Consider the following 26761-nt stretch of genomic DNA (forward strand, 5'->3'; position numbering starts at 1 on the left):
GAGGCCTTCGATCATTTGATCCAGGTGTGTTACACCAGGGAGAGAACTAAAACATGTGAACTTAATGTGAATCTCCAGTTAAAGTTTTGAATAATTATTGACAGTTTTAAATCTTAACGCATTTCCAAGCTAGTAACCTTGACAAAATCTTTTTGTCATTTCTGGTAACCCATTTTATTTTATGTAAACAAATGGTGCAAAAAAAAAAAAAAAACCAGCAACAAGCAACATCTTGAATTCTTAATATTTCAGAGATTCTGGGAAAACTCCTTCAGGCATGAATTGTTCTGACTGGAACTAAAAATTCAGGGAGGACATTCTGAAAAGACCTGGACAGGACAGGACATCAGGAGCAGGTAAAGATCTTCTCCAGCGTTTGTCAGAACTACATATTGATGTTCTTTTCAATGCAAAAAAACTACAAGGCATTCTGTTTTTGGTTTTGTTAATAGCTTGTTTCATTGCCAAAGTGATTAAGTGAATGAGCCCATATTTATTTCGAGTTGAAGAAGTAGACCACCCTACCAGCCTTGGAGATATTTTCTAAATGTACAAGAAATAAACGTGAAACAGCAGTAAGACAAGCATATGTATTATTTAGAGAGACTTATTAAATATAAAATTTTTTATATTTAGGGCGCGACTTTTTCTGTGGTACATTTCTGGCGCAGCATAATAATGCTGTCATCGAACAAGGTTTAGCATATCCTGACAATGCATTTTTCAGCTTGAATACATGAAAGTCTTCAGTATTCCATGTCCATATTGAACACTTGCATAAGCCTGCTCAGTATTCATTAGACGTCTTTTTTTTTTTTTTTTTAGACTCGTCTTTAATTTATCATCTGAAGTTTTCCACCTAACACGCCTTCAGGTAGAAACAGACAATTAGCACAACACAGTACAGTCCAGCCCAATTAAGATGAATGTGGAAGCAACAGCTCTGATAAATCGCTGCATCCTCTTGCGTTCGGTAGATTTAAAGAACATCCTCCTGCTACATTGCTCCAGTTAGTTTTTGACAGAGCAGGAAAGAGATGGTTGTTTGAAGTAACGCTGCTCCTGTAAGACTCTGGCCTTGCTGTGAATCCTTACATGGTAGTCCTTCTCTGTTTGGAGATTGGTTTTTGAATGGTCTTGCAACTGTACTAAGGGTGCTTTCACACCAGCCTTGTTCAGTCGGCTTTAATCAAACTACAATTTGATTTCTAAAAAACTCATTTGTTCATTTGGGGATGTGTGATTGCGCAATCGACCTCTGGTCCACATAGAAACCTATATTGTTTGGTGGGACGGTTTGAGTGCATTGGTGAGCAGCAAGTTGACTAGAGAGCGAATAGCAGGAACCAGCACAGGGCATTCTGGGTAAATGCAACCAAACCAAACACGTGGATCTAGCTCTAGAGATTGAAACGACACTTGGTCTTTTACCAAAGAAAAGAGAGAGATATCTTTCAGCTGCTAAAATTTGACGCCACTCTTAATTTGTTTACATTTCATGACGAAGGAAGTTCATGTCTTTAGATGTTTTTGTGTCATTTCCTTCAGTGGTTCTTGGATGAAGGGAAAAAGGTTTCTGTTGAAAATAGATTCCCCTGTAAGTGCAAAGAAGATTGTTGCTGATTGTTGACTATCCATAGATCATCTGACAGAATAGTTATTATCAACCCGACCCACAATGTGCTGGGTGTGACCACAAAACACTCTTTTGTGGTCAAACTGTACTTAAACTGTCTTCCACCCACACCTTTTTGGCATCATATTTAACACAGCAGTTGGTGATGTGTGTTGCTGAGTGAGAGGAGGATTTTTTATTTTTTTTTCCTTCCCGTTAAGCCTTTGTAATCTTGCACAACAATTTCTGTCACTCTTTATATTTTCAAATGATTGCAACACCCCAGGAAGCAGGAAAGACTGCCTGAAAATGTTAGAAATGTTAGAAATGTTAGAAATGTTAGAAATGTTAGTAGTTATTCCTTTTCTCAGGCATTGACTTCCCTCTGGCTTTTGACATGTTGCATTATCCATCTTTTACAACACTTTTCTTTTCTTCTCCTAAACCTCTTAGTAAGTTTGGGTAAGAGGTACATCCAGATTTACAATCCCTTATTTTTGATCCCAGAACCAATAAAATTGTGGTTCTGACAGAAATCAGAAATATATTACCACGAAGTAATATATGACAATTTTCAACATTTTCAACAATTTTCGAAAATGTTGACGATTTTTAATGCTTCCTGTCAAAAAGTGACATCTAGAATTAACTTCACCATGAACTTAGCGTTTACGGAAGATAATTGTTTCTGGTCTTTTGACTCACTCTTTGGTTTGAAAGTGTCATTTTGACTTTTTCAAGCACACTACCAATAACTGACCTTAAAATGTTTGCAAGTGCATTTCAATGAAGATTGAATGTGTTGGTTTTTTCTCTTTGTTCACTTTTGGCAGGCTTGAGCTCTCACTGTTCTCGGGTTATTAATTAATTGTCAATTCGAAAGGGACGATTTGGATCATCTTCCCTAAATGTATTGAAATTAACATCTGGATATGCAAGGCTTATAATGTAGGGTAGCATAATCTTTTGTCTGTACCAACACTTGAACTTACAAATTTAATAAAGAACAAGCCGTTCCATTTGTTATGTGTTTATTCCTTCCTCTCAAAACTTTTATAGTCGGATTTTGCTTTCTTATTAAATTCTACGTGAGCACTCTGTGAAACAGCTTTTCAGGATGAAGTCAGGATTTTGCTGGCAGACCCTTATTTTCCAGCACAGGAAAGATGTGATGAGGAGTGGGAAAAGCAAAGTCCCAAAAGTCAAAGGAGCTCAGGGTGTAAACACAGCTCGGCATGACAGCAGACAAAACATTGCCGATGGAGTTTGATCGAGTTTCATCTCTGCTCCAAGACGCACACAGAACCCCGAGGACAAGACTTCTGCTCTGTCATCTAGGAACCAAGTTGACAGAGGAAGTCGCAGGGGTGAAACTTAAGAGTTTATCTATGAACCTGTCAAGAGTAACACTGACTTTGTTGCTCTTTGCTTTCCTTTTCCTGAGGAAGCAACTTTTTTTCCCTTTTTTTTTTTGTTCGCAATTTAAACCACTATTGCACATTGCAAGTACTCCGTCAATCAAGAAACTAATCAAGGAATCATCACTAGATAGTGAAGACAACAAATTGCTCTGGCAGATAATGCTGGGAATGTGATTTTTTTAAAAGGTTCTGGTGGAAAGTGAACAATTCATGAGACGAATGTAAAAGTTTGGATTAAAAACTCAATGCAATTTGGATTTACACAAAGCTTACAGTTCAGAAATATTGCAGAACTTCCAAGGGTCGTATGAAACATACCTACCCAGGCGATTAAGTTATTGACCGACTCTCTTGCAGCGAGCTACTTATTTGATTTATTTCAGTTTGCTAATTGGTGTACAATCCGTTAATTAACACCTGAAAGTTCACATCTATTCTTCCAAACCCTGCGTGGAAGAAACGCTGGAGGCTTGGTTAAATCTCAAATAAAAATCTTTTTCCCACCTTTTTTTTTTCCTCATATCTCCCCTGCAATACCAATGCAACCTGAAAACAAGGGCATGTTTTTAAGACTTTCACACCTACATTTCTCAGGTATTGTGTGCAGATGGACCCATCTGCGGTTTGTCTTGCTTTGCTGATGGTTATGTAAAAAGTGTGCAGTTTCCAGATGCAGAGAGTACTTGCATGAAGCGATTAGGCTTGAAAGTGGAGGAAATGTTATGGTGAAGATTCTTTTAAAGAAGAGGGTATGCGTACTTTGAGTTTCTTTGTGTGTGAAGGATGAAGATCCAAATCTTCAACTGACTGAACTGGTTATTGGCTCAAATATCACAAAAACCCAATAAAAAAAGAAGGAAGTATCAGAAATCAGATGATTATTTTTTTTGCCTGCGTTTTTCCAACTTGACAGATGGTATGGAGCAAAATATCTTATGCTGGATTGAGACCAATATGATTCCTTGTCTGTACTGGAACAGATGCTGAGAGTAATTCATGGACAGAATATTGAACTGAGATCACTGTTCCAGGAAGTCGTGTTGAAAGTCATTTTCTTCTGATAAATAGTTTTCTTTTTTCTTTTTTAACTGACTGATGGAGGAGGAAAGTCTGTAGCTCTACGTACAGAAACACGGTTCCGGCAACAGCAAAATCTCCTGGAATATATGAAGTTGCAGCGTTTTCTTTTGACGAACTGTCAACCTTGCAGTAGAGTGTAAATAATTTGGAAATGCTGGGAACCTCTGACGATTAGAAGTATTTTCAATTTGGTTATTAGCAGTGCTAATGAGACAAAATGTGCTTATGAAAACTGTTAAAAACTTCTTACGGAGGGATTTTTGTTCTGATTGGGAAACCCAAAATTGGAGCGTGTTGGGACGTTACAATCATGACTTCTCTGTTGACCTCGGGGATTTGGTGAATTTGGGAGTTTGTTCCTTTGAGTAACTTTGTGCTCTGCAAGTTTCCCTTACAAATTTAAAATCCACAATCGTAGCGCCTTGTGACGCGTCTCCATCTCACTTTTGCAGAAAATTATTACCTTTTATGAGGCGAGTTTTAGGCGGATCCTCCCTCCTCCCTTAAACGCTTTACAAATTTGAGGTCTGTTGGGGTGGAAATATTTCCGAAGCCCCTGCAGCTCTGCAGATTCACAATGCGCAGGAGAATAACAAGCCTCTGTGATTGCTCGCTTTAGCTGGCAGGAGCAAGAGACAGGAGAATCATCCAAGAGGAAGAGACCCCTGGGGTACAGAGGAGAAAGAGGCAAGCGAAACACGGTTTCCTTTGCAAAACCCAATTTGCAAATAACTCCCCACGCCCCCTGCTCTTAAAGTCCAATAAAAAGAGCTGAAATATGTTGAAGTAATGGGAAATTGGTGACTGTATGTATGGGCGGATTGTGCAGGATCCTCGTTTGATGCGTAAGGACGTCCATGACATTTACAAAAACCTGAAATATTCTGACGGTTGACAGGATGCTAGTTATTGTTGTGCACGTTTTGATTTATTTGGGGAATAGGCGGTTTGATGCCAAAGGCTTTAATGTAAATGTATGTAAATTAAGTGACTTTAAAGCACAGAAGTCGGCTGCTGATTCTGCAGGCGAATGCATCCTGTAAGCAATTTCATCTTAATTAAAAACTAAATTCTTTGACTTATTCATACAAGTTGCATTTTTTTTCATATTTTGCAACATTATAACCACAGAGTTCAATGTATTTGTTTGGGATTTAATGTGACAGGTTGACATAAAGTGGTGCAAAATGGTGAAGTTGCAGGAAACGGAAAAGCTCCAGTAGAAACACACAACTAATCTTTAGGTTAACTGTTGGTCTGAAGCAATGACTCACAACAAATCCATTACTGAACTCATGAACTAATTTAGTAACAGATTGATCATTAGAATAAACCCTCAAAATGGCAATTTGTCGAAAGAACAACAGTTAAATGTATACTGTTTACATTTTTGACCTGTGATATGGGATAGTTTTAGCTTAATTTGATTCAAATTCAGATAAGGCATCTTTTTTTAATTTTTATTTTAAAATCAAAAACTGGATTCTTTGCATTTTTAAGCTTCTGCTTCTTCTTATGTTAGTATGAAATGAAAAAAATTGAAGAATGTGCCAATGGCCGTCTCACCGTACACATAACCTAAAACAAACCTGTACAACCACAAACTGGACGTTTCCTTCCAATATTGTCTGCAGAAAGCTGGATATTTAGTTTGGACTGAAGCAGCAAGCACAACAACAAGCGAGCGCCACTTAATTTCAGTGCAGACATACAACTACCTGATACACCCTGATGATTCTGCTGCTCCACTGAGCTGAGCTCTTCCTTCAGGCGTTTAGAGTGAGCCTGTCAAGTCAAAGTATCTCTGGGACGGATAACACGGCCGCCACGTTTTGCCGCCGAATCCGTTGACTGACAGGCACACAGGCGATCAAAAATGGATGGGGATTGGCTCCCAACCTCGACGAAGAGCGGGCGCCTGGATGCGGCGAGATTTAAATGTGAGGTGTGGGAGGTGAAAATTCCCTCTCTCGCTCATACACACCCACACACACGCACTCTACACATCTGTTTATCCATCTATCGAACATATGGCGCCGTCTCCGGGCTTTTCGATAATTTACGCAACAGGTACTGTCATCCGAGCCCTCCAATTGGTCCAAAAATGTGCTCAAACTCTGCTGATAATTCCCAGAGCATGGCTGCCTATGCTTTATTGATTGCTACACCAACTGTTGCAGCAACAAGGGAGCTAGTTAGTGAGCAATGCTGCTCGCTGCTTTTCCTATTACTATGAAGGAAACCCTATTTAGGTGGTGTTAGAGTTGTGCAGAGCAAAACCTTAAATTGGTCTCCACAGCAAAGCGAATCAAGCATTTGCTGAGAGAACTTGAAGGAGAACTTTTAAGAGTTTTTCTAAATTGAAAACATGCCACAGTGGCAGGGAATATAGTATTCCTGCCTTGGAAGTTTTTTTTTTATGTTTTATGTTTTTTACCCTCCACATTTTGGCGAGTTAGATTCACAAACCCTGAAGGATTTTATTGTGACTTTTAGAGAATAAACCAACACAAAATGGTGCATGAATATGAAGTAGATGGTAATTCTGCATGCTTTTAAACAGGTTTTACACATAGGAATCTGAAAGGTGCGTCTGTACAGGCTTCATCCACCCATTTTATGAAAGGCTAACATTTTTGCTCTTTATTCAGTCACAAAATCTCAGCTGGATTTAGGTCTGGGCTTTGCCACCAAAGTTTTCTAAACTTTTTAAACACTATTCTAAATTTTTTTAATGCTTTTTATGCTCAATAATAAATAACAAATACCGCACTTTGGACACCTCTGATGTAAACTGAAAGGTCTAATTTTGTGGTTTTTAATTAGGTCTGTCACATAAAATTCCCCTTAAAATAAATTATGACAAATCAGTTTAATCCAAGTAAAATTAGTCAATAATTTTGACTCCCTTCCAACTGTATTTTTAAATGAGGGTAGGCCTTAAAGTGCATTTTTGTAAACATTTGTGGAAGCCAGAGTTATTAGCAAGCTCACAGAGTAAATTCAGCGCATGCTAAAATGGTTTGCATGATTGTTAATAAAACAAACAAAAAAAGGCAGTAGTTATCTTTGCGGAAAACGGAGCGGATGAAAAGGTAAAGACCACCTTGGATGAAGAGAGATGAGTCACAGAAAGAGATCCAGCATCATTATAGATGCTGCATAACAAACACGCCAAATGTCAGATATTGCTGTCTTCGTTTAAGCTGGCTAAGAAGCACACTTTGTTTCCAAAAAAAAAAAAAAAAACCTGGCTATTTCTGGTCTTCAAACTGATGCAGTCGTCAGCCGTTTTCATTTTTTTTCTTTCTGCTTTTTGTTGATTTCTCGCCTGAGCAAATTGCACAAATGCTAATGAATCTGGTTTAGGAGACGGTGGGATGAAAGGCAGCATCGTAAGGCCATGAGAAGCAGGACTAGCTCGTGTTGGTGTTGAGCGACTCTAGAATATAAAATCTATTTTAGTGCTCAACTGAAATAGAGAGAAAACAAGACAAAGAAGTGTACTGAAAGTGGTAACCTTGACGCAAACTTGTATTTTATTTACAGAAATCCACTTCTAAAGCTGGTCAGCAGGTCGTCTTGTAATGCAAGTAAAAATGTCACAGAGTTTACCATATGCACTGAAAAAAACAAGCCATGGGTTGGGTAAACTTAAATATTATTATTATGTTTTTTTCCTGAAAATCAAACACTTCAGTATTGGTTATGGAAGATGGAATAAATATAAAGAACTTATTACCTGACAAAAACAAACTTTATGCATCCATATCAGACATGCATACTAGTCTGTTTACTCTGCAAGCAGTTATTTCTGTTAATTACTTTACACTTTCACAAAATGGAAACATTTAACATTTGAATTTTACATCACACCGATAAAAACATGTTTAATATATGTTGCGAATAAAAAAAAAATTAAGAGCTTCCTATTAACTGAGAAATGAAAAAGGCACTGCACTGAATCTGAAACTCTGTCAACTTACAAAACAACTCCAGTTAATTTTACAGGCCCACTTTAACTGAAATAGCACTTTAAATATGGGTGTATCACCAATTGGTGAAAGATTGTAGCTTGTTGCCTTTAATGACGGTGCCGCCACAGAGTGCTCCCAAAAAAAAGAAAATGCAGTGATATTTTTCTGCAATCATTGAGTCACAGTTGCTTTCCACCATAAATGATTGCATGCAAATGGATTAAGTGATTTTCGTCTTTGCCCCATAAAGATCTGATGATTTTTGTCCTTTCTTCATAAAATCCAGCTGTTTCTCTCCCACCACTTGTCAGGCTGCTAAAGCTAAATTGAAATACGCACATTGCAGAACGACATCTGTTTGTTTCTGACCCCGAGTCGGGAGTGATGCGTCTCCGCATTTTAATATGAAGAAATGAAATTGGTTATTGTTAAATTGCTCTTTAAGTGTTTTGTAATTGCCGTCCTCCCGGACTAACGGGCGTCTCTGCTGCGCGGGGAGTGGTTTTAATTTCATTGAGCGTCGCGAGCGTTTTCCTCAAGTCACGTGTGACTGAAACCGTTATTAGTTGCTTAGTTGCAACATTAATGCTGCGACTATCAAAGCTAATAAACTAAACAAGGTTCACCCGAATTAAATTCCCCCCTCTTTGTAACTCTCTCCAAGCATCGCTTGTTTTTGTAAAAGCACTCGGATGCAGGAAGGGAAGGGGGGAGAAATAAAACTGTAAAGATTTTGTGCTGTTTGTTTAACTAATGAACAAATGCGCCTCACAAGCAGTTGGCAGAGATGCTTAAGTCGGGCTGCTGGTTGGATTCTGGGCAGTATTCAGATGAGGTGCTGGTAAATGATACATGGCAGATCCCAAACCACCTGCAGGCATTACTGAAACATCAGGTACAATATGTGCAGCAGGGAGCTGTGCAAGCACAGAGCGGCTACAAGAGCAGGTGGGATGCATGTTGTGGAACTTAAACAAGATGCAATTCTGTCTCCAATAAAAAAAATAAAAAAATAAAGCATTTTACTTTTTTAAGCAGAACTTGTCCAACTGGGAAATCAAATCCCAACTACAGAAATGCTTTACCTTTGTTTTGGTAAAAGTAATCTTCCGGTGGTTTAATGGCCGAGTTGCTTCATGCGAAATGGAAATGGAAACGTTTTCACTTAGCCGAGTTAAATGTCAGAACAAGAAAAGCTGATCTTCAGCCTCCGGTTTGCTACATTAATAACTTTGCTTTAATTGCAAAAGTAGGGGGTTAATTTGCCACAGTACAAAGGAAAAACAAACAAACAAACAAACAAACTGGGTAGAAAAAGAGCAAAGCCAACCAAGGTTGCAACATAAGGGAAGTCAATCTGAAGGTATGCAATTAATTTTCTTTTAAAAGAAATATGTTTTTGCTGCCTTTATTATCCTTGAGGAAGAATCAAAAATAAGATTTTTAGAATTATAAACAGTAAATTTATGATAGAAGAATTGCAAAACGGTCTTCGACATGAAGTTGCCATAAATAAATAAACCGACCAAAACTGTAATTTGTACATCTTACATTTGTGCATTCATTTTATAGGTTGTTTTCATGTTAATTTTTGGCAAACACATACTTCCCCCCCCTCAAGTTAAAACATTTTCTTTTACAGTAAGACACTGACTCAGCACCATTTTTAACCATAAGATCAACAATGACAGTGTCTCCCAGTTATGAATTTACCATAATTTGATAGTGGTATTCTGGCAGCCGCAGTTGCCGTTGTTTGACCTTAGAATTTACATTTTCTTTATAGTGCATGTCTGAAATTGCAGTTTCACATTGAACATTTTAAAACGGACTGAATCTGATCGCCACATCATCTCCGGTGATATTTGGTAGTCCAGTCGATGGCTGCCTAATGGACAGTTTTCAATCACTTTCTCACGTCAGAGTTATGTGTTGAGATGAAGTCTCGTCTTTTCTCTGTAGGCCGCCGCTGTCAAAGTGTTTCTGAGCCGAGCACTAAACCCTCCAGCCGCTCCGGTGCGACGACTCAGTGACCGACCGTACAAGCTGGAGGTTGTATCCTACAGCTCCCCGGTGGGGAAAAAACAAAACCTGTGCCATTGAGCGAGGCAAAAGCTTGACAATTTACTTTGTTTTGACAGTAGAGACCGCAATCCCGCAGAACAATTTTCATTTAGGATTAGGATGATGTATTTTTTTTGTAACAGATAATAAAAGTAATAGCGCCGGGTCACAACACCAGCAGGTTGGAAAGTAGGTTAGGTTTGCGTAATGATGAAAATGGAACCAAGCCATATAATTTCCCTTTGTCTGGTCTGCGCTTTGATATCATCATCATCTCACTACGACCTACATTCCAAGTTCATCACTTCGCAGCTGTGCCGCATTATCTTTCTCTTCCTTTTCCTCATCACCTAACTCCCTCCCTACTGTTGTCCCATTTTTACTGTCCCGTACGACGACTCGCACGCTAATTGACTAGTTTTGGGTTACGTTTGGTGTATCCTCTTCATTCCAGGAGACTAACGGGGAGGAAGGGTAAAGAAACAGAAGAAGAAGAGACGGCAAAGAGATGAGCGGGAGAGATTGCAAGCCAAGGAGACTGACTTATGAGCTATTTTTAGACTCCAGCTGTGTGAGTCACTGAAACAGAAGCGAGAACACCCAGTGGTGGATGCGAGTGAGGAGGGGATTGCAACGTGTCGTTTGTGACACACACCACGCTTTGAAGACCGTCTCTCCTCCGGGGGCCTGCTCGTATTAAATATATACACCAGTCTGGCTCACAATGCTGCAGTGGCATTAGATTAGCATAAAGCCCCATGGAAAATTATTCTTAATTGAGCAAGCCTTAATCTTGTGTTTTCGACTGTGGCGAATGGGTATAGTTTGTCGTGTTCAGTTCACTCAAGTAGCAGCTTTTATTGTCTCGGCTAAAACGAGTTCCTTATATCTGTTGATGGGATATGAATCAAGCAAGGTGCTGGATTTAACTGGCTTAATATTCACAAAGATCTAAACACGGGGGCTGTGTTTTTTAGTGCGTGCTGTCCTTCAGGTTTATAGTGCGGTTGTTAAGCTTTGGCTGTTAAAAATTTGGAGAGCTGGGTCATTTTAGAAGAAAGCGTCTGCTGCTTGTGGAACGATTTAACAAACTGGATTGGCAGCCATTTGTATCTGGAATCGTTTAAAACCTCCATGCCTGGCTTTGTCCAGAAAAAAAGAAAAGAGACTAAGCCAGGAGTACTTTCTATGGGAATGAGGGTACATAACATTAGTGGCAGCAAGAGATTATTCAATGGCTTTGCTCAGACATAGTTAGATGCATTTTAGGCACAGAAGTACAGTCTGATAGAAAACAAAGACATTACAGGAAGTTAAGGTAAACAAAGCTTTTTTTTTATCAAATAGTTTTTTGCATATTTTGGTTTAGGAAAACTAGAATCATATCTTTTCTGTTTGACCACGACATCAGAAAATGACCTTTAACAATTTACACACAAATCTAAAAGAAGTGGTTCTAAAACCAGAGACACTGATATTGTCCTTCACTAATCTTAAAGTCAAACTGTTGATCCAAGTCCTTCTGAGTCCAGCGACCGCCATCGTCACTGTGTAGAAATATAATCTGAACACTCTGGAAGCCATATTTTGACTGAACAACCGTTACCTGAATTGTGGAGCGCAGCCTTGAGAGTAAACATGTTAAGACCTTCATGTGTTCGGATTCGGTGATAAACTGTAGGAAGTCGCTTTTTTTTTTCTCTCTTCAGACGAGATAACATGATGTAATGATTCAAAAGCCTCTCAGGATCACCTCCCACTGTAGGTTTGTTATAGAAGACAAAGACGAAGGACACATTGTCACAACATCCAATCAACAGTACAGCTTAGATAACCACTTTTACAAAAGTGCCATTATATCCATGAGATGTGGCATCTCGGTATCTTGTGAAGTCTTTCTCTTATCGCTTGCGCAATGAAATTACAATTTTATTTTACATTCTTATCTGATATTTATTGGCAACTAAGAGTAAAAACCTTGTAAAGAGACAATCGCCCTTGGTTTTCACATTGTTGTTTCACTCTTTCATAGTAGATTTGCTTTGTTTTTATTCTGCAATGAATCACATAATCTGCAATACTGGCAGTCGGCCTCAACAGGAGTTGCCTCTATTGCATGTTTCTTGCTCATATGATGTTTGGCATTTCTCCATGGTGTCTCTCTGTCACCCAACTCTATTCTGATCTCTGTTCCTCACTTTTAAAGCCAAGAATCTTCCCCTGTTCTCCAGCGGTTATAGACAATATACATGGTAGGCGTGATTGAGGTGTTATTTGAAAGCTAAGCCCATTTGAACTTTGTTCCTCACCGCTCTGTTTCTGAATCATCATCTTATGAGAGCCACTAATGTCTCTTATCGCTCTCACACCTGCCCTCATTTCTGCTCCCCACTCCCACCCTCCACCGCCATCTCTTTGTCTCCTTTCATTTCTCCTTACAGTCACAGAGTGTATTTCATTGGAGGATGAGGTAATTGTGTTTCTAACCCCATTGAAGTTAAAACAGTGCAGGGGAGGAACACAATTTCTTTTGTAAAGGTGATTTGTGCCTGTGTGTGTGTGTGCGTGTGTGTGTGTGTGTGTGTGAGAGAGTTAGAATGGGTGGCTGGGTTTTTTTGGACATCAAAAGTGATGCAGAGGCCCCCCTGCTGAGTTAAATCCATCAATACCGGTCTGTATTTTTAATCTTTTGACAGTTCAAAGAGAGAAAAATCATCCGCTGATGCAATTCATGTGCCGCGCTAGGCCTTTGCCAGTTGTTTTCTTGGATAAAATGCCGTCCAACAGAAGCAGTAATTGTATTTGTTACATAATTTGCTCTGACTGAATACATTAAGGAGTTGAAACTAAGAGAACCATCCAGTAATCTCTTAATTAAATGACCAGTCCATATTTTGTACTTTAAAGCTCTAATCAAGCGATTCCGAATAAAAAAAATAGATGTTGGTTTTATTGTTGAGTGTTGAATGATCTCTCTTTTTTTGTTTTGTTATATTCACCACTTCCAAAACTTGGTATCTTGTATCCAATTAACACTTAATCTGTGAGGTGAAATAAAAACTCAAGAAATTGTTTTATGTTTGTACAAAAAAAAGAAACTTCTTCTATTGCTCAGATTTCTAAATCTCCTCCATTTAATTTAGACCTGAACATGAAAAATTCAACTCATTAACCTAAGCAATTTGTCCATAACCTTTAAAGCCTGTGCAAGAAAATGTCTACTTTTGGACTTCAAACCCAGAATATGACTCAATGCATTTAAAAGGTTTCAAGATTTTCTGTCTGAGCTCACATGTACTCAAATAAACGTCATATTAGTGCATGGTTATTATAGAAAATGTTAAAGAAAGTATCAATGAAGCCACAGATATTTTTTATGACTTTGGAAAGTCCTGGCCTTGGCTTTCTCTCTGCGTTGAAGAAAATAGGGAGGATAAATTGATAAACCTTCCTCGTCTCCGGACAGAAATGACATGTAATAAATCATGGATTCTCTGAAATAGATAGAAATCAATGCATCCCATCTTGAATTCTGCTCTGCCCAGCCCTGGCACACAATTAATGTCCACATCCGGCTCCGTTCTCGGCCTGAATGAAAATGGGACAACAGGAAATCCTTTACTTATGCCATGTGGAATAATTATTATTTTTTTTAATTATGTCGAGGTTTTTTCTGCAGTGCTCCTCTTGGAAATGCTTGGACAACTACAACGATTATCCTCAACATCTGTTTGGATAAAACTGAGTCGTAGAATGAAACCTTTTCATGAAGCTGCTTGATCCTTTGAGTCGTGGTCTACTTTTCAAAACACAAAACATCTCTGACCAAGCAAATTAGACTTTTTATTTCTCCTGGAATGACCTCCTTCTACATCCATTTTTTAGATATTTCAATTTCATAGGGAATTGAGATGAAAAAACCCCCAACAAAAGTAAGATACAATTTTTCAAATTTTTATTAATTTTCTCTTCCAAGCTCTCAAATCTCTTAATAAAATGTTTAATTAGTGGAATTCTTTGATTGCAGCAGATGACTGAGGCAACTACAAAGGCTGACATGCAAACCTAAAATGTTCTGTGATGCTCTCAAAGCTGATTATAGAGCCGTCTTCGACAGTGTGCCGATTTAGGGACTATCTGCACTTTCTGCTCAGAGTAAGACTCCGAAGGCAGTATTTGCGATAGCAGGAAAACGTGGGACAGCGAGAGGTGAGAATTATGTAAAACTTATTTAAACTCACCGATCAAAAGCTATTGAGAGTTAATCTCAAAACATTCAAAGTCTAAGCCTCGACAGAAAGCACTTAGCCAGACCACAATGGAGTTGAGACTAAAGCTTCTACTTCTCAATTTTCTTTTTCTTTTTTTGTTCTGGAAAAAAAAAAAAAAAAACTGCTGACCATGTGAGATCTACCCTGCTTATTCAACCTTTGGGGACATAAACTGCAGACACGTGAAAATGGACTAAAGCGAATGCTGATTGTAGGTTACATGCATTTTGGTTCCTCAAAAAGGAAATCCAGCACAAACATTTTCCCCTAGAGGTCGCCTAATTCACTTCCCACTGTTAAATAAAGAGGTGGAGGTATTGTGCTAAGGGGGACAGGAAAAGTGGTCCTAACTGACAGGAAGTTGTGAAATGCGTGAGATTTTGTTGGAGTTTTTTGTCCAATGAAACGTCCAGTCAGAGCTACAGTGGAACAGACCAAAGCATGCTAATGTTATTAGAGTGGCCCAGTCAAAGACAGAGACTTGAATCTGGCTGAGAATCTTTAGCAATGCTTAAAGGCTGGGATTGAAATATTTCACAAAAAATTGGCGAAACTTATTTTCAAAAATCTTTTTGTTAGAATAAATGTCAGTTGTCAACATTTGTACTTTTTGTACTTCAAAAAGTGATGCCAGCAAACAGTGAGTGGCGGTGTCTCATTTCTGCGGAAGTTTCCACTTGCAGACTCTGAGCAACGAGCACAAAACATTTTCATCGAATCTAAAGCTCTTTCAACGCTGCTTCTGCTGCTGAAGGTTGACTTTTCTCATGTCTCATCTCAGTTGCAGACTATTATCTCTTGTCTCAAATGACGTCGTTTTAAGTGTTTTTCAACCCACCATAACGGCTCTTGAGCTACTTTACCGTATGATTGCTCTGAAGCAGCACAAATCCTGGAATAGAAGCCAAACACGTCAGACTTCCAGTCGCTGAAACCTGTGATAAAGGCTTCTGGTGTCGGCAAGAAGATTCAGACGTTGTGCATTTAAGCTAACTCATCCACCTGGTCATTTGGACGTCACTCTGTTGCATGACGTGAAGGAAGAAAACAAAAAGCAAGTCCAGATTGTGTACAGCTTTGCTTGAGCCCTTCGACCATTAGGGGAAAAAAGAATAAGAGCACAAAAGTTGACCTTTAGCTTGCTGAGAGGCGCTCTATAAACAAATAGCAATGATGCAGCAGCACTGCGAGCCCGTTTTTGGGTGTGCAGGAGGTCGTTCGCCATTGATGTTTCAATTTGCGCAGGCTGAGAAATGTCAAAGGGCATTTCCTCTCAAAATGAAGGAATCATTGCAATATTTTTGTTCTTTCTTTGATTTATGGGCATTTTTCTTCACGCACATAACATTTTCTGTCATTAACCTTCGTATCGGAGAGGTCATCGAGAAATAAGCTAAAGCAGACGGGGAGATGGTCCTTACTCTGGCCATCAAGAATGACAGCACAGGGAAGAAGTCTATATTTTATTAAAAATATGTAAAAAAAAAAAAAAAACACTAGCAGCGGAGTCTATTAATACCTGATAGATTTTTATTCCACCTGAAAAGCCTTGAGATAAATAGTTGCCGCTCTCTTATCAGGGCTGGCAGCGGCGAGGGCAAAAGAGATGCATGAATGTGGGTGGTGGCAGGGAATTCCAAAACTGGATCATGTTCCTGTGATTCACCTGCTGCAAAACCTGCCAACACTGCCGAAGAGAAACATCACTTTTAATAAGAAAGCATTCGACAGGTGACTACATCAGTGGGGGTTAAAATGTGCAATAAAGTGCCAGTGATTGGCTGCATTAGACTCTCCCAGCAGACGCCTTTATTTTTGTTCATACTTGTGGTTTTTCTTTGTATATTTCTGTTGAAATCTATAATGTTTGTAACCGTGGCACTTTGGATTCTTTATATAAATCACTAAAAATGAATTACCTGTAAACATAAGCAAAGAAAAAATGGACCTGTTTTTACGCTTACTTATGCACCCAAGGCTGAAATACAATCTGTTCGTTTTTCACAATCTTTAATTTCAGAGAGATTGAGCGAATAATCCAAATAAAATATCTTCTAGCAGAGCAGCTTCTTCGAGGTTTCGTGTATTTTCATTCTTTGAAGAAGCAAGAGCAAGTGAATACTCGAGAGTTTGCTGCAATCATTTATATTTCAAGGTGAAATAATCAGAAATGTATTTCATTGACCTTTATTTGTTCTGAGGAAAAAATTATTTCTGTCCAACATTAAGAGATTGTCAACATTATGTGATCAAATCACATAAAATTCCCAGAAAATTTATTGCCATATGGAGTTGCTGCTAAGAATATTGTCTATTCCTGTTCCATATTGTAAATTGCCTGTTGTGGGTCACCAGTCGGTTGCCAGACTCTACATTCATTGACTTTAACATGCACTGATGTCACTCATAAGTGGACAAACTTGTTGGGTCCTGGAGGTTTATGTGGCTACGAGGTTCTGTCCTAAATGTTGCACCCATGACCATTTGCGGCCCTTGAAATGATTTTCTTTGGTTGCCCTCTGTGGCGTTTGAAGAGTGGCACAGTTGACCCCTCCAGCTGCAAAAAAATAAAAATAAAAATTCAATTTAACTTTCTTGTTGAAAGTTTTTATTTATTTATTTTTTGCCAATTTGCTGTTTGTTTTTAGCCAGACTTAGTGAATTGCTGCGCCCATGTCTGCTTTGTTCCATGAGCCACGTTTTGTAAACCCCAACTATGAAGAAATGGCATTAATCAAAGTCGCCAGGACTGCAACACTACCATTAAAAGTTGACACATTTTTTATTCTCAGATTTGTCTTTGTTTCTGCTATTTAGGTCATTGTTATAATTTCAGATTTGCACTTTTACCCTACGCACTAATAAGATCTGCATCCCTGTTGACAAGATTGTGTCTGATAAGCATATGGTGTTAATATTCTGACTATATCTGTAGAACATAGAAATCCAGAAGGTAGTTTAGCTCATTATATCCGTCTACAACATCGCTAATGTTTGCTAATCAAGCTAACCTGAGGGGCTCACTGCTGTTACGTTGCTCCTGGATTTGTAATAAAAGTTCCACCAGACTTGATTTGCTTTCGCTGCATAATTCCTTTGTGCTGTAATGTCGGTGCACGGTTATCTGGGCCGAGGTTTTGCCAGGTCAGCATCTCTGCAATGGCAAATTGGCGAGGTAAGCTTAAAGAGGGTAAAGGCTTAATTGAACTGTAGCCTGGGAGGCTAATTGATTCAGCTATTAAATCTTAATTCTTTATTAAAACCGCAATAATTGGCACTTTAACCTTCTGTCAACAGTGAGGCATTCCTGCTGAGATATCTCTGCACAAGCACATGTTGGACATTTTTATTCCTCCAATAATCCTCACAGGTGAAGGATGACTATTATAAGATCACAGCCTTCTGAAAAGCATCTAGCTTAATTAATGACACTATATATTGTTTTTATGCCGTATAACAAATATGAATGAAATTACTTAAAAAGAATACAAGCCTAAAAGTACATTAATGTTGCACAAAACAGTAGCCTTGTACAATTTATCATATATCTGCTGAGCCCCGTGTTGGTGTAATGTTAAGCAGGCTGTGATAAGCCAAGCTCTTCGCATTTAAATGTTGCTCTCCAATAACAGTTCTGGCCATTTGGTTGGACTGTGGCTAGCTGTTGCGGCTGTGACTGAGTGCAATTTTTTATCGATCAATAAAAAGAGAGGTCAGGAAGAGTGTTGGAGAGATTGTGTTGATGGGAAAGAAAGTGGACTGCAGAAAATGTGGGTTAATCACTATTGATGACATCGTTGCGGCACAATATTGCGTTTTCTCGAATGTTATGTCTTGGAAGTCCTCCTTCTCTTGTTACAGCAGATTGGCTGGATGGGAAAAGGTTTGCATTCCAGCATGATAACAAGCCTAAACATAAAGCTAGAGCTACAGTGGAATGATGTAAATAAACTTATTCATGTGTTGGAATCGCAATAAATCAATGATTGAAATAATCGTCAGCTAAGTTAGCAATGAATTAATTAACTGCATACAAATTCAATAGAAAAACCATTTTCAGAGCATTAATTAAGCCCAAACTCTGCAAAAATATATACATTTTGCATTTAAGATAACAATACTTTTGGTTTTAGCCAAACCAAATCTTTTTTATTTCTAACCAACTCTGTCAGTGGAGTGTGGAAAGTGACAAAGTCTCTAATTTGGCAACATTGAGGCCAGTCACCCAAAATTAAGGGAATCGATATGGAAATGCAAGAAAGTGCACTGCTCTTCTCTCCAGTGTTTCTTCTTCTTCCAATCTGACTTGCTGTTGTGCGTTTGGCTCCACCTGTTGACTGGAAGTTTTACCTTCTCTGTTGTTGCCCAGTCACAAATCTTGTTGCTACAGAAAGAATCAATAGGCACAAAATTCCTATAAAGTAGGTTTGAATTCAACTTTGGCAGTACAAGCACTCCCTCAGTTTTTTTCTTTTGCTTCAAGAGTGCTTGTTTGACAAACCTGTTAGCTGGATCATGTAGTTTTAGCCACAAGATGCTTCCCCTCCTCCCCTAATATTTATTTGGTATTCGCTTCTTTAGAACTAATAAATCTGAGTCGATGCTTTCTGGAGTTTTAGGTTTAGTCAAACTTTGTCACTTTGTGCCAAAGTGCAGCACATTGCTTCCTCACAATAAATTAGAGGAACCACAGTCGGTGTTTTAGTTGTCTAGACTGACCATCTCAAAGACTACATATGTATATTAGGCTGCACTCATTTTCCGTTTATAGTTTAGTTGTTTTCTGGATTCACAAAAATACATTTTTAAAAAAGGGGTTCAATTACGCCAGGCTTAGGTAAGCAGAAGTGCCTCCGAAGAGCAGCTAACCGTGACGGCTTACACTTGTAATCCCAGCTTGTTGTTGTTGATATGGGAAGCCAAATCAAAGCTGCAGCAGCAACAAGAGAAAAGAACAAGTAAAACTTTAAGGTGCGAGGAGCAAGAGTTTGTTTCAGGTTAATGAGATTTAGATTCTGTTACCTGCAAACTGAATTATTTCAGATTAATTAGACCAACAAAATTCTTGAATCTAAAATGCCAAGGAAACCCAAAGGAATATGGAAAAATGACCAAAATGCTCTCAGGAGCTCATCAGTTTGTGTTTCTGTAGAAATAAACTAGGGATAGTTGAAAGAGCGAGAGCCAAACTGCCAAGGACAAGGTTTTATGCGGTCAAATGAACTTGTCGTGGCATTATCTGTTGGCAAATAAATTGGGGATGAGAAACAAAGAATTGGTTTATTGATGCAGACAGCGAGTTCAGCCGGCTCTCGCTTTTCCCCTCTGTTGTCCATTCATATTTGATTTTCACCCAGAATTACCGGCATTAGAGTTCCAAAGGCATTCTCTCTTCAAAAACCTTCTACGTATGGAGCCTAAAATGGAGGGGCTTTAAAGATTCACCGCTCAGATTTTTAGACGATTTCCAATCTGCGGTCTGATACTGATTTTAGCCGGCTCCAATTTCTCTTAAAGAAGAAATAAATGGCATTGAAAGTAGCTTTCTCAAGCCTTGTTATTTTAAGCTGCAAAATATAACCTTGTAAATTTATAATGACAAAGTGATTTAACTTTAAGGCTGCTTGGAAATAAAATGCATTTAAGGTATTTTAATTCTTTTGGCTGCATTTACAATAAAGCTGAAGTCGTTTTGTCGGTAAACAAAAAAGCTCCTAAAACGCAGTGATGCATTGCTCATTATGACTATGGGTTATAAAAATTGTCATGATCAAGCAAAGGTTGGTACTGTATGATATATTTGTAACTGTATTTAAGTACATCAGTCAGAAAGCTTCTCCTTGGTGTTGCAGTTTCCAACCTACAGAGCGAATGATGAAATGCTAGACGTACCCACCAGTGTCACTGGTTGACGATGTTATGCAGTAGTCACGATTCTTTATGTAGATCCTGCATATTTGATTGGCCCATCACTTACTTGATTTTCTTTAGCCTTCTGGGGAGACGTCACTGTCATCCATCCGTATGCTTCACCGCAACCTCAGCGCCAGGAAATGGAAGGTTTTGAAATTGCGTTGCGTCTAATTGTGACATGTTTTTGCGGGAGGCAAAGGCACAGCGAACGCACGTCGGGTCCAATTACAGTTGATTTCATCAAATCAGACCGTTGTGACAGCGTGACTTCTCCATTCTTGTGAAAGTATGTGTCGCATTTAGAAATTGTGGGAATTCAGAAACCCCAATTTTGTTAGGACAAACATTTTTACAAAAAAGATTTTGAAACATAAAAACCCCAACTCTTCACCTTCTTTTGGAATAGCTGTAACAGATTTGGATGGATACGATGAAACTGTTCTCTGACTGGTTTATTTGGGGTTGTTTTGTTGAAAAACCCCTTTACTTTTTGACAACATAAAGTCCGATTTCCCTGGAGCTGATAGTTGATTTTAACGAACCAGTCATCTCTTTGCATGGCAGTTTTAAATTTTCTTACCCTTAGTTTATGTTTCCAGCCATTTGATCAGAGCAGCCATTATTTTATTCACACTTTTTAAGGTTTTGCCCTATTCCATTCAACTGTTTATTCAAAGTGTGGTGTTGAATCTCACTGCAATTGTTGGAAATACCCAGAATCAACTACATGCATCTTCATCAATGGATTTTTTTCTAAGGCTACCAGAAAGGCTAGTAATCATTTGTAAGCCTTAAAAGTGGCTCTCCAGTCCCTAATGACACGGTGGAGACAGTGGTACAATTAATCCAAGTCAAACGGCACTTTAACGTTTAACACTTCCCCCTTTTAAACGAGGCTTTCAGGGAACATTTACACCACAAACATCAGAGGAAGAAGGTGAGACGGCGCCTCTCCTTCACTTTCAGCTGGATCTGCTTTTTCCTGCGCAGACTCCTGTTGGCTCGTGTTCAAAGAGACTGAGACGCTTTAGACGCCACAGTAGTCCCCAGAGTGGAACTGCAGTTTCATTGCTGCTTGCTGTTATTTTGTTTTCATCTCGTTCCATTTTAAAGTGTAAAACCTCTTTCGATATCTCCTTCTTTTCCTTTAAGTTTCTTTCACCCCTCTTTGATGTGATATCTTTAGAAACAAGGCAATATCAAAAGCAAGAGAAAGGAAAGTTTTAAAAATCTCTAATTTGCACGTAGCTGCATTAATTTTAAGGGAGGAGGTAATATTTTCTTCCTGTATTTTGTTCCAAGTTGCTCTTCTGTAAATTGTGCTTAATTCATACCAGAAGCCAGAGCATGAGAAGCAAATTTTATTCAGAAAAAAAGCTTCTTCTCCTATATTTCATGTTTAGCCATAAATGTAACTTTGATCTTTAGGGTAATTGACGCAAACATTTAGCCGGTGTAGCAGATTCATAGGGTTTATGTACTACCAAATTCTAAACACACTCCTCAATTAGCTGCAGCTGACCTAATGAGTGTGTGTGATTTCAACTTTTGCTATTTTGTACTAGGAATATACATATAAAATGAGTTAAGTTGTATCTAGACATATATATATATAAAAAAAAAGCTAATAAGACCTTGATCCAGCGTAAAGCTCGGGTTTAGTTTGCAGGTGTAATAACCTCTGCCGACTGAACCACCTGCCCACTTAAAGAATTAGTGACCATAAAGGTTGCATTAGACCAAACAACATCAACTATCCTGCAGCTTTAGAAACCACTCACATCCTTTCTCCATTAGGTTGGAGGACGTAGCACAAATTAGTCTTCCTGCAGGTAGAAATGTTGACCAGAGGTTGTGCTTTTTTCTATAATTTACTAAGAATGTTGCAAGCATTGGAGCTAAATGAAAAATATCATCTGACTGTTTTGTCATAAATGGCATGTTTTCAAAATAATGATGGCTTTAGCCCAATCATAACCATATACATTTTTTTTAATAATGTAAAGCATCTATTTCTAGATTGTGTTCTTTGTTTTGGTGCTTGGCTGCATGTTCCACTGACTTTGTTGAATTCTTAGCTTTTTAAAACATTATCTTCGTTTTCTACATATTAATTTGTCCAAATAGTTTGGGTGAAAGTAAAAAATAAATAAAAATTAATAAATATATAATATATAGAATGGTATGATTTTACATTTTCATAACATACTGTGGAAACCCTGCATAAAATGTAATCTAATTGAGTTCGGTTTGTTCATAGCTAGGAACAAAAATGTATTTAAGGTTTATTAAATGACCTAAAACGAAAAGTAGGTTTCCTCTGGCTTTGTCTTAAAATGCCTTCATACCTCAAAGACTTTTTTTACACAAAGATAAAGTTTATCTTTGACTAACAGTCGACCTGAATAAGGGTCAATCCGAGCGAGCGTGTGCTGATACTTTACAACCGGAAATCCGAGCCTCTCGCTGCTTAAACGTGACAAATTTGCTCACTAGGGGGCTCACTGCAGGGGAGACATCAAAGGAAGACAATGTGCTAATGTGGAACTGAAAACACTCCATGATGCTGCAGTTGGTGGGCTGAGAGTCGAGATAAGGGCAGTAGGGAAGGAGAGCATCCTTCAGCAACCTGGGAATGAACGACATTTTACTTAACAGCATTTGATTTCTTTTTTTTTTTTTTAGCAAAGAACACAGAGAGCAAAACACAGAACAATGGATCAACTAAATAGCTTAGATTCCAACAAGATCCTCCTTTATTCCTATAACCTTCAGATTTTCTTTTTCTACCGACAGGCTGCACAGGTTAGCAAGATGTTTTTTGTATTTAAAGCAGCTTAACTCTGAACGACAAGGCGATGGATTTATTAGGGAGCTGATCGGTCATTTGATAAAGATTTCAAGTTTTTGGCAAATGAAGTCGAAGTGTGTGGGTAGAAATGCACTTGGAGTGATTGGTACATACTGCAGGGGTCACTCTGGGTAACTCCCTCATTCTGCTGCCTCACTCTATCCCCAGATGGAGTCTGTTTGAAAAAAATATGCCTCTGATACTAATTTGATGTAGGTAGAGTCGTGTACCTTTCTTAACTGAAGGTTCCCCAGAAGAAAACCTTGAATAAATGCTCTTTTATGTCCATTTTAATTATTTTCTAAGCAACAGTTTAAAAAAAGAAATTCTCTTTGCAGTGTGGAATAAATCTGTTGGTGTCTAACCAGTCTAAGGAGGCAAGACTTTATCCTTGAAAAAGACAAAAACAATCCAGAAAAGGTGGAAAATGTCCTTTAATTTGGCACTATGGTGTTCACTGTGAATCTTTAGTGTTTTTATTGACTTGTTGTATTCAGCAATCTTTGACTTTTAATTTTTAAAATATTTTTTTCAAATGGCGTCTTCTAAAAGTACAAGTTTATTAAGATAAACAGCGCGTTAAATGAGAGCGACTCAGAATGAACTTTAGCGAAATCGACGATGTAAAGGATTGAATTTTCTGGTAAGTACTGGCGCTACGAAAGAAGCTTGTTGCTAGAACAGTTTACGTTCGGTGAAAACAAAGTGAAGGTTATCAGACACAGATGATGATACATTAGATAGCATTACCAGCTCTTGACAATGGATAAGGCTTAAATGTGGGGATTACATGAAGCCGTTTGATCCCATTGTCTGATTACACTACATGTGGGTCACACAGATGTCACAGTGCCCTGATGTCGTCTCACTCAAGCCGGACAACATTTAGATCTTAAAAGGAAGTGGTAAAAACAAACTTCTCTCCGAACTGAGCCTATGCAAGTTTTCTGTTGCTTTTTAGGTAAGTGTAGTCAATAAGAAGTTGCTGCAGCCTTGCAGGGAGACTACTTTACACCTATGTGGGATCAATTCCCATGTCAGGAGTTGGACCAGATTTCTTGTGTGCAGGCAGAAGGAAATGATGCCTCTTGGACCTTTGGTGTGCTTGAATTGCCAAAACTGTTATCAATATCATCATAATGTACTATATCCTTAAAAGTGTGTATTTTTATTTCATTTTTTCCCATCTGAGTAATTTGTTGTTCACTCTACATCTATCTAGGAGAAACATGGGAGTAGTGGCAGCACAGGAACAAGCCTTCATCTTGTTCCTGTGTTGAAAATGCTTATTATGTTCAGTCGCAGAAGGTTTGAAACCGTGCGCTGATTTTTACTGATTGGCATCATGGCTGAAAATTAAAATCAGTTCGACTACCACCAGTTACGTGATTTTCCATCACATCACACACTTTTAACAATGCAGCGACACAATCACACTCAAAACCAAAGCGATGTCTTCAACTCCTGCAATTATGTTCAATTTTGCCATTTTCCTTTCATGCTGTAGGCTGCAGGGTTTTTTTCTCCACCACAGGAAAACCTGCAGCTTTTTCTCAGGAAAATTCCAGTCATAATGTATCATTTAGCTGATGAGCGCAACTGGTCGGTTTTACGGCCTCGTCCTCTTAACTCATCCTAACAGCCACTTGGTTTGGAGTAATACAATTGCTCTCACCGCAAAGTACAACTGACAGTAACTGGGATAATTGCGGCAATGATCCAATTGTACCACTGCATATTAGCAATGACAGTTGATAGACTTACTTATAAAGCTAATTTGCTGCACCACACTCCCTGCGGGTGTTCCTCCCATTAATGCTCCCTGGTGTGCGTGTGTGTGTGTGTGTGTGTGTGTGTGAGGACGTCTATTCATAATGTGTCTTCAGGTTTGTGCACCATTTCTTCTTTGCGATACCAACAGTTTTAAGCACTTGGTCATTGTTTGGTTAAGCATCTGGCATGATGATACATTGGACTCCAAGTTCCTTTTAGGGTTTAACTGGTAATGATGGGCTTGGGTTGAGAGAATATGTTCAAAAATACATATTGGGTGGATATGATAGAAGAGGATGCTTGAAGCTAGTCTGCGAAGTAGTGGAGTCAGTTTGTCCTTCCTTACTCTTTAACTAAGCTGTCACTACAAATACATGTTTCACTGGTCATTTCCCCCCTGCCTTCATAAAGAAAACATTTTATTATTACGTGCTGAAATGACTGAAATATGCGTCTCTCTGTGTACATGGTACATATTTGTCTTGCTGCACTGAAAACTGTGATCAAAGCAATAAAGATGCTGTTTTTCACCTGGGGTGCGCTTTGATTGCAAGTACGCTCGGACTCAAAGGAAGACATGCAAGACTTCAATAACATCTGTATTTACAGGGATGTCTGAAGGCAGGGTCAATGCTCGCGCGCCACCCTTGGGGTAAGCACTTCAACTTCAAGTGCACATCAGTGAAGTGCTCTTGAAACGGCCAAGCTTTCCAGTTCTTGCGGCGGGCCCCCGTTGGTGTTTATGCTTCAAACCAGTGACCTTCATCACGTTTCAAATGCACCACGAGTTCAGCTCTTTTGCCCTCATAGGCAATATGAAGTCTATATGAAGAGAATGCTTGGCTTTACAATACAAACATCAATGCAGCCACAGTTTGAAATGTGTATTGAAATTGAGTTTTTCTGTTTTACATGAAAAGAAAGTAGAGGAATTAGTCGGATCTAACAGCATCCTTTAGCTAGTACATTATTTCAGTGAAAATAAAATAAAAATACACTACCTGTATTAAACAAATAACATTGCACTTGGAAACGTTAAACATACACTACAATTTAGATTTAATGGCAAATTATACAAACTTAAGGCTTTTTGTAAGTTTGAAACTAAAAGAAACGAATTAAAAAGGCTCTTAACCGCTAATATCGCAAGTGGTTTCCACAAAATGCCACTGCAGTTGTTGCCTACTGCAGTCTTTAAACTACTCATCCCCATCAAGTGGCCTGGAGGGAAGAATTAATCGCCTTGCAATCCAAAAGTTGTGGGTTCAATTCAAGCTTCCCCCTCTTGCATTTGCTGATGTGACCCCGAGCAAGGCACTTAATGCGGACTCACTTCTGATCATATTGGTGTATGTATGTTTGAGTGCAATTGGGCGAATGTGGCTCTGGTGTGAAGCGATTTGAGCGATTGGTATGACTAGAAAAGCGCTACATAGATTTGATCTTTAGTACTTTGTACACCATGCTTTTGCTGATATGAACTGCTGCAAGTGATTCACGGCCAGACATCGGCTCCTGGCAGAGTCCCAGAGGAATCTCACCCCACTCCACATAGGCAAAGGCCAACAGTCCATTAATATTCTCAGTCTTGTGTCCTGCAGCTGCCCCCTTTTTTATTTTATTTTCTCGAATCCTACCAGAGATTTTCAAACAACACAAATACCCTGCCTTGTATCTTCCAGCACCCAAGAGATGCTTGTGGTGATTGTCTTGTTCGAGAGTCCGGCGGTGCCCTATGTGACATTTTCTCCCAGGATTTTCTGATTGAGTCCATCTTGCCCTCCGCACTCTTCAGG

The 26761-nt window shown here is 38.8% G+C and overlaps 1 protein-coding gene across 6 annotated transcripts in view; it reads left to right on the plus strand.

Annotated features, from left to right (window-relative positions):
- The window catches only part of LOC122827021 (SLIT and NTRK-like protein 1), a 108432-nt gene that overhangs the window by 534 nt on the left and 81137 nt on the right, over positions 1-26761 (plus strand). For 5 of the 6 annotated variants that reach the window (XR_006369919.1, XM_044109494.1, XM_044109495.1 and 2 more), the window contains exon 2: positions 253-356. The exons of the other annotated variant lie outside the window; for it this stretch is intronic. The gene's annotated coding sequence lies outside the window, so the exon portion shown is untranslated. The remainder of the gene's footprint in view (positions 1-252; positions 357-26761) is intronic. 6 annotated transcript variants of the gene reach the window in all.

The sequence above is a fragment of the Gambusia affinis genome, linkage group LG24, assembly GCF_019740435.1.
Source record: "Gambusia affinis linkage group LG24, SWU_Gaff_1.0, whole genome shotgun sequence".
NCBI lineage: Eukaryota > Metazoa > Chordata > Actinopteri > Cyprinodontiformes > Poeciliidae > Gambusia > Gambusia affinis.